This window comes from Triturus cristatus, chromosome 7 (assembly GCF_964204655.1).
Source record: "Triturus cristatus chromosome 7, aTriCri1.1, whole genome shotgun sequence".
NCBI lineage: Eukaryota > Metazoa > Chordata > Amphibia > Caudata > Salamandridae > Triturus > Triturus cristatus.
Window position 1 is genome coordinate 1799291023 of NC_140590.1, and position 12600 is coordinate 1799303622.

Here is a 12600-nt window from a genome sequence, read left to right on the forward strand (position 1 = left end):
TTCTACCATTTGGGATTTCCACACAAGATCCAGTCTACCATCTCCCTTGATCTGTCCAAACTTGATTACGCCAATAACCTTTACCACGGATCACCTTTCACAACAATGAAAAGACTACAACAGATTCAGAACTCAGCTGCCAGACTACTCTTAAATTTTAAACAGCAAGATCACATCTCCACTGCCTCGAAAGCCCTTCATTGGTTACCGGTTGCCAGAAGATCCACGTTCAAGCTGCCTTGTTTCACCCACAAAGTGATACATGGAACAGGACCACTCTTGATCCAGAGTAAAATCACAAAAAACACATTCAACAAAGGAACCTCCACTCTAGAGTGGCACATCGCACCGAAATGCCAAGATACAAGAAAAAAAACATGGGTGGCATATCATTCTCCGTTCAAGTGGCCATATTATGGAACTCTTCACCCTCCAACATAAGATCCATGGATAACCACCTTATCTCAGAAAACTACTCAAGGATTGGCTCTTCCCCACATAACCACCACACACAAACAGAAATATACAGCATATCTCTCTGTATGTAAGCATTTATTTGTACTATAGATATTTACCTATATATGTGTTTTGCTTTGTATAAATGTGTAGAATAATATATTCATTAGTTCTGCTTAACAAATATACATATTACTGATAGCTACATGATTCTATGTTTTTAACATTTATATAAGTGACTGCATAAATAAGTACATATTCCATCTGAACTATTAATTTACAATTGCTTCACTTACAACTAAAAAAATATATATAAATACATAAATTACATTAATTTAAAGTACAACAACTCTTGAAAGTGGAGGTTATTTAATGCATCTTTAATCTACATATACTACCTTCCTTTACACATCTATTTTACTTCCATGTACTTATGGATCTACATATTTATTACTAATTCAGCATATCCAATTCACCTCCCTATTTTTCACCCTATGCCACTCTCAATATATCCTCTACGTCAGCTCTCTGACTCATCTCAAAGCTCTTTATACTACTCTTTCCAATGCACTACCTTATTTCTCACCGTATACCTCTATCAATATATCCTCTACCTCCACTCTCTCATTCATCCCAAACCCTATACCACTTCTATGATGTCAAAATAACCCTCTCAAGACTCTTGCCTACTTTCCCCCTTCTTTCATGATCTCATGCCTCTTTTAGTATTTCAATCCCCAAAACAGGCCTTTCTAAACCCTTCCCTCTGAGTCTTTCCGCTATACCTCCTTTTTACTCATCCCAAGCCTCCTCCTACTACTATAAGCTCCAAAACAAACAAACAACAACAAAAAAAGAAAAAAGTATTCTAAATCCTTCCCTATTCTATCCCTCTGCTATCCTTTTCAATCTAAATAACAGACTAACCTGTCCATCACTCAAATTAATTTCACATTTCACTATACTTATTCAGCAATAATCCTTTATGGGTTCCAGAGTAGCGTGCTACTCACTGAAAAAGCACTTCAACGCCTCATCTGTGATAGCAAGCGCTATATAAATGCAAACCGTTTTCCCTCTTCCATCCCTTTGCTATCCTTCTCAATCCAAATAACTGACTAACATATCCAGCACTCAAATTACTTTCATATTTCATTATACTAATTCACCACTAATACTTTATGGGTTCCAGAGTAGCATGCCACTCGTGGAAAAAAGCACTTTAACACCCCATCAGGGGTAGCCAGCACTATATAAATGCAAACCTTTTTGCCTCTTCTATCCCGCCACTATCTTTCTCAATCCAAATAACGGACTGACATATCCACCACTCAAATTACCTTCATATTTCACTATACTCATTCTCCACTAATCCTTTATGGGTTCCGGAGTAGTGTACTACTCACCAAAAAAAGGCTTCAACACCCCATCAGGGATAGCAACCGCTATATAAATGCAAACCTTTTTTCCCTCCTCTATCCCTCCACTATCGTTCTCTATCCAAATAACTGACTAACATATCCACCGCTCAAATTACTTTCATAGTTCATTATACTAATTCACCACTAATCCTTTATGGGTTCCAAGGTAACATGCTACTTGCTGAAAAAGCAGTTCAATACCCCATCAAGGATAGCAACCACTATATAAATGCAAGCCTTTTTCCATCGTCTATCCCTCCACTATCCTTCTCAATCCAAATAACGGACTAACATATCCACAAAATAAAATCACTTTTATATTTCACTATGCTAATTCACCACTAATCGTTTATGTGTTCCGGAGGAACTAAAATAGTAGAAGCTGAAATATCCATTCATCTGGATCAGCAGAACCCTCATCTTGCTCTGGCAGGAAAACTGTGGCAGGGCAGTGACATGGCTGGTGAAGCGTGTTCCTGTGTGGAACAAATTGCCCCTGTCTGTGGTTGGCAAGATTACTGATACCAAAATGATCATTCTGCCTATGTAGTTTTTTCTGTCAACATTTCAGTTCTGCTTGCAAAGGATTTTGTCTTCCAACACAAAGTCCCTATTAATTAACTTGATGTGGGCTGGAAGACAGTCTAGATTGGCATGGGAGTTAATAACACTCCCATGTGAATGGGGGAACAGTGGGCACCTGAATTCAATCAATCAATCATAGCATTTGTAAAGCGCACTACATACCCATGAGGGTCTCAAGGCGCTGGGGGGGGGGGGGGGATGCTGCTACTGTTCGAAGATCCAGGCCTTGAGGAGTCTCCTGCAGGATAGAAGGTCTTCAGTCTGCCGTAGGCGGATGGGGAGGGTGTTCCATGTCTTGGCGGCGAGGTGGGAGAATGATCTGCCACCGGCGGTCACTCTTCGGATGTGGGGGATGGTGGCGAGGGCATGGTCTGCGGAGCGGAGCTGGCGGGCGGGGGTGTAGAGGCTGAGTCGTCTGTTGAGGTACGCTGTTCCGGTCTCGTGGAGTGCCTTGTGTGCGTGGGTGAGGAGCTTGAAGGTTATCCTCTTGTTGATGGGGAGCCAGTGTAGGTCTTTCAGGTGGGGTGTGATGTGGCTGCGGCGGGGGATGTCCAGGATCAGGCGAGCGGAGGCGTTCTGGATGCGTTGGAGTCGTTTCAGGCTCAAGCGAAGAGTGCGTTGCCGTAGTCTAGTCTGCTGCTGACAAGGGCCTGGGTGATAGTCCTTCTAGTTTCTGTGGGGATCCACTTGAAGGTCCTGCGAAGCATGTGGATGGTGTTGAAGCAGGAGGAGGAGACTGCGTTGAACTGCTTTGTCATGGAGAGTGTGGAGTCGAGGATAGGATAGGTTTCGTGCGTGGTTGGTGGGTGTAGGGGGTTCTCCTAGTGCCGTCGGCCACCAGGAGTAGTCTCAGGCCAAGGGGGTGGAGCCGAGGATGAGGACATCCGTCTTGTCCGAGTTCAGCTTCAGTCGGCTGTTCCTCATCCAGTTGGCGACGGCCTTCATTCCTTCGTGGAGGTTGGTTTTGGCAGTGTGGGGGTCCTTGGTGAGTGAGAGGATAAGCTGGGTGTCGTCGACATAGGAGATGATGTTTAGGTCATGCAGTCGGGTGACGTGGCGAGTGGTGCCATGTAGACATTGAATAACGTTGGGCTGAGAGATGAGCCTTGAGGTACGCCGCAGGTGATCGCGGTGGCTTTGGAGACGAAGGGGAGCAGGCGGATGCTCTGGGTTCTTCCGGAGAGGAAGGAGGTGGTCCAGTCCAGGACCTTCTCTTGGATTCCGGCATTGTGGAGGCGTTCTATTAGTGTGCGGTGGCAAACTGTGTCGAAGGCGGCTGACAGGTCCAGGAGGATCAGGGCCACGGTTTCTCCATTGTCGAGCATGATCCTGATGTCGTCGGTGGCGGCGCTGAGGGCAGTTTCGGTGCTGTGGTTGCTGCGGAACCCTGACTGGGATGGGTCCAGGATGTTGTTCTCTTCGAGGAAGCTGGTCAGTTGTTTGTTGACGGCCTTTTCGATAACGTTCGCCGGAACGGGAGCAGGGAGATGGGTCGGAAGTTCTTGAGGTCCTTTGGGTCCGCCTTGGGTTTCTTTAGTAAGGCGTTGATCTCTGCGTGCTTCCAGCTCTCCGGGTAGGTCGCTGTCTCGAAGGAGATGTTGATGGTTTTTCGAAGGTGAGGTGCGATGTTCCTACTGGCTTTGTTGAAAATGTGGTGTGGGCAGGGGTCTTCCGGGGATCCGGTGTGGATGGTGTTCATGATCTTGATGGTGTCGTCGTCGTTGGTGTTGCTCCAGGCGAGCAGGCAGTTGGAGCGGGTGGTGGTCGTGGGAGCGAGGGTGTCGGCTGTTGTCGGGGTGATGACGGCTTTGAAACTGTCGTGGATGTCTGCGATCTTGCGGTGGAAGAAGGTGGCCAGAGAGTCTCACAGTTCTTGTGATGATGGGATGTCTTTGGTGATGGAGTTGGGGTTGGAGAGTTCCTTCACGATGCTGAAGAGCTCTTTGCTGTTGTGTGCGTTGTTGTCGAGGCGGTCTCTGAAGGCGGACCTTTTGGCGGATCTGATGAGTTGGTGATGTAGGCGGATGGCTTTCCTGTGGGCTGTGTAGCTTTCCGGTGTTCTTTCGCGGGTCCAGTTTTTTTCTAGTTTTCGGCAGGTTCACTTGGAGGCCTGGAGGTCTTCGGTGAACCAGCTGACTCTCTTGCTGGTGTGGGTGTTGGGGGGTTTCTTGAGCGGGGCGAGGGTGTTGGCACAGTCGTTGATCCATTTTATGAGGTTGCGGGCTGCGGCGTCGATTGGGTCTGTGGGTGGGCTCTGGGTGAGGGCGACAGTTAGCTGTCCCTCGGTGATCTTGCCCCAGCTGCGGCGAGGCATCTGCTGGGTGTGGTGGTGTGTGGTGGGTTTCTGGAAGGTGAAGTGGATGCAGCGGTGGTCAGTTCAGTGGAGTTCGGTGGTGCGGTCGAATAAGACGTGGCTGCTTGCTGAGAAGATGGGGTCAAGCTTGTGGCCGGCAGAGTGTGTGGGTGCTGTGACGAGTTGTCTGAGTCCGAGGTTGCCGAGGTTGTCGATCAGGGTGGAGGAGTTGGGGTCGTTGTTGTACTTGAGCTTTATTATTATTATGTGCAAGCCCCCATGCTGTGATCAAAGTGGACACCAAGTGGCTGCCAAATGTGGGATATGGGTGCTTAGGTGGCTCCAGAGGAGGGCCAGGGTGCCTTGCCTGTAATCAAGAGGCCTGCAACTGGCACGTAGTCTATGCTTACCACTTACAATGGATGACTGTGTTAACAGCCGCTTCACCATCTGAACTTCAAGATGCTGGGAGGCATATATCCTGATGGGACCTCTGACGCATTGCAGTATATTGTGAGCAGGGTGGAGTGCACGCCCATAGACATATTTCGATACTATTGCCTGCAGAGCACATGCAGAGAAATGTACAGAAACGACCCAAAGGAGCCCCCTAGTCTTGAAGTGCTGGATAGCAAGCTTGCCATCACTTTTCTGCAGGTAAGGCCCAAACTGCTGCACCAAAAACATAACTACTCTGGAAAAACACCATAGATGATGACATACAGATGAACAGTAGAGGTTCTGTTGTGGCCAAATGATTGCCCTGTCCCCAAAGTACAGACTGTGCCTAATGCATGTCAAATACCTTCACCAAATGTATTGTACACTGGTTCAACTGCACAAAATGGGTGTAAGAAATTGGGTCTTTAGTAGGCACCCGCTTGAAGTAGGGCCTACAATCCTAGTTATGGTAAGCTAGATACACACTAAAAGATAACCTGTGCTCACCTTCTGGTAGCTTGGCACATAGCAGTCAAGCTTATCTAAAAAGGCAATGTGTAAAGTATGTGCGCAACACACACACACAATAACACAATGAAAACATCATAACAAGACTCCACACTATATTTCTGAGAAAATCAAGATCAAAATGACGACAATCCAGTAAGTAGAACAGGAGTTAATAATTTTTAAAGAATAGATCAAAAATAGTGCTAAAAGGTTACTTGAGGTCACTCTACAACAGGTAAATTAAAAGTTCAGGCTGACCATCACGGAGGGCAGGCTGGTTACAGGATTAAGACAGGTCCCACTGATAATGTACCTTGGATGGAGCAACAGTCGTCGTCAAAGATTCGATGCAATGAGTAACCGTGTTGTCATCGATCCCATGGATGGAGGCAAAGCGTCGGCACTAATCTGTACAGGTGATGGAGGTTTCGGAGTTGAACCCTTTACGATGCAGGTACTTCATCGTTGTGGAGCTCATCTGTCTGTCATTGTCAAGTCGTTCCGCCAGTCGAGGCAATGTGCCGATCGGCTCCTGCATTGGCATCGAAGGGAACTGCTTCGATTCTGATCAGTGCAAAGTCGTCACTGTGTACATTTTTATGGTTCGAGATTGCATAAATTGCCTTTCAGGGACCCGGGACTGGATTGGCACCACTTGACTGGGCAGAACTTACAGATAGCAGAGTCCAGTTGCTGTTACAAAGTTGCAGGAAGTCTTTGATAGTCCTGAGAACTGAACAGGAGGCAAGCCAGCAAGTCCTTAGAGTCACTCTGGGTTGAATATAGCATATTCCAATACATACGAATACATCACGTGCTATTACAACGCGGTTGTTACAACGACTGCATTGTTAGTATGCAATACCTTTCCATAGCAAGTCATTACAACGACTTGCTGTAGGGGGCGCGCTGGACTTAGGAATAGTGGGGCAGATGTATCAAGCATTTTTGCATTCGCAAATGGGCAGATTTGCAGAATCTGCACTTTTGTGAATGCAAAAATTGCTTTTCTGATGCAGTAAACCAAATTTTGGGATTTGGTAACCTGTTATCGTATCGCAAAATGGGTTTGCGATTCGGTATTGGGCAGGGGCATGTTTAGGGCGTCCCTTCCTAATACTGAATCAAATCGGTAGGTATGAATGTTTTGTGACCGCATTTGCGGTCGCAAAAAATTCGCATTTTACCACCTACTTTAAGTAGTTGGCAACCCATTCGCAAATGGTAAGGGGTCCCCAAGAGACCCCTTCCCCTTTGTGAATGCCTGCTCTTTAAAAATTAAAAGAAATCTTTTCATTTTTCGTTTTGTAAAGCATCTCGTTTTCCTTTAGGGAAAATAGGCTGCTTTTAAAAAAAACCGATTGCTTTATTTAAAAGCAATCACGGACGTGTTGGTCTGTTGATCTCAGCAGGCCACCATCCCCGTGATTTTTGCGATTCCTAGGGGGTTGCAATTTGCGACCTACCTCATTATTATTCATGAGGTAGGTCATTTGTGACCCCCTAGGAATCGCAAAAGGTGTACTATACACCTTCATACATGGCATTTTGCGATTCCCTAATTGCGAATCCTTGTGAATCGCAATTAAGGAATCGCAAATAACTATATTGATACATCTGGCCCAGTATTATTTACTATTCCTACTCCAGTTTGCGCAACAGCAGGGAAGGTGTTGGATTTTATACCCAATACCTTTGCGCCCCCTACAGCAAGTCATTGTACTGACTTGGGATAGAAAGCGATTGCATACTAACAACACGGTCATTGTAACTACCACCTTTTGATTGCACTGAATTGTGGAAACAGCGTTGTAAACGTTGTTTCCCCTCTGGGTTCAAGTGAAATGAGTCCAGTCCTTGTCCTCAACAGGGCAAAGATCAGTAGGCAGCTTGGCAGCAGGGTAGCTCAGCAACGCAAAAAGCAGTTCCTTCAGAGCAGCAGTCAGGCAAATTGGCAGTCCTTGTGGCACAACAGTCTTTTGCTCCTGACAGAGGTCTTCACAGGTCCAGTAGTGGACTGTCTTGGGGGGGTCAGAGCCCCAGCACTTATTCCCAAATCTGCCTTTGAAGTAAGTGTGACTTCAAAGCAGGCTCTTGAAGTACAAATGTCCCCTTTCATCCCAGCCCTACCTGCCAGGATATATGTGGGGTTAATCAGCCCTTTGTGAGGTACACAGGCCACTGCCTATTCAGATGTAAGTGTCAGCTCCGCCTTCCTTTCCAGGGAGACCTATCAGAATGTAGATGAGTTCTCTGTCACACCCACCCTTTCTTGTATGTGGCTTTTCTCGAGGGAATGCACTAAGTGTAGCTGTCACCGACCCCACCGACCTGTGTATTGGAGACAGGCCAGTAGGAGCAGAGAAATGCCACTTTCTAAAAGTGGCATTTCTAAAAAAAGTTATGTTAAATCCATCTTTAGCATTACCATTCCAAAGATATGAAACATGAAAAACATCAGGAATCAGCAAAAATAGTATAAAAGCGTTTTAAAGAATTCCCATGGCTAGCCTATGCGAGAAGTAGGTGTCACTGTAATGAAAAACACATTTAGCTGTTTGTCGCTACCAGGACATGAAAAACTTAAAAGTACATGTCCTACCTTTTAGTTACACAGCACTCTACCTTTGGGTTACCTAGGGTCTAACTTAGTTGTGGCTTATATGTAATAAAAGGGGAATTTGATAGCTAAAAGTAAATGCCTTACCTTTTAGTCACACAGCACCCTACCTTAGGGTTAACTAGGACCTACCTTAGGGGTGACTTATGTGTAATAAAAGAAGGGTTTAAGGATTGGCAAATGTGGTTTTAAATGCCAAGTCGAAGTGGAAGTAAACTGCACACACAGGTCTTGCAACAGCAGGCCTGAGACAGGTTTGAAAGTCTACTTGTGGTGGTTGCACCCCCAGTGCAGCAGGCCCACTAGTAGCATTAGATTGCAGACCCTGGGTATATGGTATACCACTTTAGAAGGGTTGTCTAGTAAATGAAATATGCCAATCATGCATACACCAATGTCACCATAGGTTTACTAGATAGATCCTGCAATCTCAGATGTGGTACAGATGGGGCAATTTTCTTATACCTTGCTCAGCTTTGCCCTTGGGTGACTAAGTTTTGGGCAGATGTATACCCATGTATGGAGGAAATATGTCTTAACTGTTCCCAGAACACCAATTGTGGGTTGCACTAGTATTATTTGTCAAACATGTCTCTTCAATTGTCCATATGCTGATAGAAAGCTGTTGGATAAATAATAATAATAATAATAATACAGAGTTTTATAGAGCGCGAACAGTTACCTCACGAGGAGGTGTCCCGGCGCTAAACGCAGAGCAGAGAAACAAATACCGAAGTGCAAGTCAGTCAATTAGCGCGGTTGGGTGAAGAGCCAGGTTTTCAACATTTTTTTAAAACAGGGTTCAGAGGGGGCCTGTTGGAGCTCAGGGGGGAGTGAGTTCCAAAGCCTTGCTACATTGGCCGAGAACGTTCTCCCACCCAGCCGAGCCCTTTTTACTCGAGGGACTATTAGCTGGATCCGGCAGTTGGAGCGGAGAGAGCGGGACTGCGTGTATCTTGGCAGCCGATCCCTCAAATAGATTGGGCATGAGCCAAACAAGGATCTGAAAGCTAGCGTGAGAGTCTTAAATTTGATCCTATGGGCTACTGGTAGCCAATGAAGTGCTCGAAGAATAAACAGAGCGTATTGATACACTGGGAGCAGTGAGGTGTCTCACAAGGTGCAGGAATGGTTAAAGGATGCTCCCTAATGTGAAGATCAGCTGGAGACCTACTGGACCATGATACGAGTTAATTTGAGACCCAATGACGTATGGGCCCCATTTTTGCCTGTATTTGCGCTTGCTAGAGGAACTGATTGAGATGAATAGCTATTATTCCACCCACTAAGAGCTGGGTGGATATTAAGCCTGCCCTCTGCCACCATGAACTGGCGCTTTACATCACCTTAATCTCTATGCTGCCTCCCCTGGGAGCTGTTACTAAGATGGTGTTGTAAAGATTTGTTATGATTTTGATCAATGCTCAGCATTTCTGAAGCAAACCCTTGTGCTCTTGGCAACGTAAGTACAACCCATCTGGGTGTACCTACAACCACTACTAAGCAGATATACTGTAAACTGGGTCTAAGATATTTGAAAAGAATGTAACAGGGGATAACCACAGTGGTTTCTGTTTTCATATCTCTGTGTTCTGCCATTATAAACATTTTAAAATGTGGGAAGCAGGGCCACCTGAGATCAATGATTGTTACTGTTTTATTTACAAATTGTCACAGTACTGTAAATCAGAGAACACTCTGGGCCCCAACTATAGTATGGTCGAGAGGGTAGTCTGCCACACAGGTGTTGGCCAAAGTCACAGCCCACCCACTCTATTTAGATCCCGAGTGAAAGGGAAAAATGACCCCCACCCCTTAAGAGAAAACTCCCCAGGTATTAGGGCATTTTTATTTTTATTTTATAAAAGTAAGCTTCCACTTATGCGTTTGTTTTTGTATATCAAGATATTTCACTGAGAGAACACATGGCAGCTGCTCAGCAAACGTTAAGTAACTTCAGAGGAGTGGCCACTGCTTTGGTTCCTATGAAAGCATATAGCTCTCCACTCACCAAGCAGAGGTCAATAACTCTAGTAGTTGGTTGTCCACCAGGGTGGGCGGGGTAATGACCTTTGCCATCCTGATGGACAGTGGACTGTGTGCCAAATTTAAATTGCTGTACTTAGGCCTCCCAATTGCCTTTTTTTTGAAGAGTCACCTACCAAATTGCTGTGACTTAGGGGCTGATTACGATGGCGGGCAGACCACCACCGCCGTCCCGGCGGTGGCGATTCACCTGCCATTAAAAGGTGATTTACCCACCTCCATATTATGATGGCAGTGGGAATCACTATTGTTCCTGCCGCGGTTGGAAAGACCGACCGGCATTGGTCTGCAAGGCGGTCCTTTTCCACCCGCCTTGCGGAACCCAGAACCAGGCAATCAATACAGCGGTGCTTTGTAGGCACCACCGTAGTGATTACAATGGGCCTCTCCGCCTGTCTTTTTGCGGTGGATTCCCCGCCTCAAAAAGGCAGGTGGAGACTGGCTTTGGGGGCCCATTGCAGGCCCCCGGGGAGGTTCAGCTATGCACCGGGGGGTACCCATGGTACACCCCTCCATTTCCATGCACAAGGTGACAGGCACTGCGCGGTGCCTGCCACGTTGCGCAGGGAAATGTACAACATGGCCATTTCACATTGTGGTGGGTGCTGCAGCCAGCAGCACCCTCCGCAATGTTAAATCGCCAGATGCAACCACCATGGTGGCTGGTTGCATCATAATTAGGGTGAGGGGATCCCCGCATTGCAGGCGGGCAGTTCCGTTCCCGCTAGGGTGGCGGGTAGACTAAAGTCTGCCCGCCATCCTAATAACCCCCTAAGTGAGAGTTTGCTGCTTGCTGAAACCAGTTTTCTCCAGGATACTGAAAAATTCAATGACTGATCAAGTTGGACATTCACTTTTATGCTAGAGGACCTTAAGAACAACCTTGCAACTACTGTGTGTGATAAGGATATATAGCAGAAAATGAATAGCATGATGCAACAATATATACTGCAGTCTTTTAAATGGCATGAGACACAGAGTTTAGCATTCACCATCCAATCTCCCACCCGGATGGTCATGATACCTTTGTATGCCTAGCAGCTTACAGTCAATGAGCAAACTGTCTTTTGTAAAGGCCCGGAAGTTTTTGTACTGGTCCAGAAAGAATCAACCCCAACAAGCAGCTAACATTTTACTAACATACAATTAATATGAATGGTCTGTGTAGCTCATGTGTCAGCCAATCATGAACTGCATCTAGCTGCATTTTTGTAGAGGGTACGCTGGTTGGTCCACACATCGCAAAATGTGACGACCATCATAGAGGTGGCAACCTATCATAGCCATGAAACTTCCCTAAATAACTGGAAATTATACTGAAGTTTTATAAAAACCGATAAAATTAATGTGAATTCAACACAAAAGTTGGTAAATGAGGAAACTTGGTCTACGTGCAGACATGAACGGAGTCAACGTTGTAAAGATTCAACATTAACCAGTGAGCACATGCCATAAAACACCTGTGACCAAGTTAAAACTACAATAATTCAGCCAAACCAAGAATAATTGTGTTGATATTTCTGATGAGATTATCCCAGAGAAAAGTATGTGCAATGTCAATATATAGCTCATTTATGGCAAGGTTTGCTTTCTACCCACAATACCATTAAAGTAAGTCGCCAGTTTACCTTTTACTACAATAAGGTATCATTGCTTTAAACATCTCAAAGATTGCTATGTATTATAAAATGAGCAATTCTTTTGACAAAGCTAAAAAAAAATCCATGTATTTATGACATTAAAAAGCACAAAGGAATACCTCTCAATCAATGTTTACTCTAATTATTTTCTCGCTGTGAGCCTAAATAGAATAGCTGTGACTGCACGGTTCATGGTAGTGTGCGAAATTGAGAAAAGCAGAAAATCATAAAGTAAACAATAACAATGATTCACCATCACATCTAGTGGTAAGGTGAATCTCTCTGCTACTCCTAACCGTAAGAAAATGGGAAAGGGGTCTCAATATCATATCAGAAACTGACAAAAGGAAGTTCTGGTGGAGGGAAAATAAGGAATGCTCATTACAAAATGGGTGGTGTTCAAGGAAGTTCAAGAGGGGATTAAGGGTGGGATGGGGGGGTTAGGTGAGGACAAACCTCACCTTCAAGAGAGTAAGCCCATTGTTATTCACAAATGCACTTCTTCAGTTACTACTGCACTCCTTAAGTTACTACAGCCGCAATGAACATAAAACAGTAATAAATGTCCTCCCACTCAGCCTTGGAGTA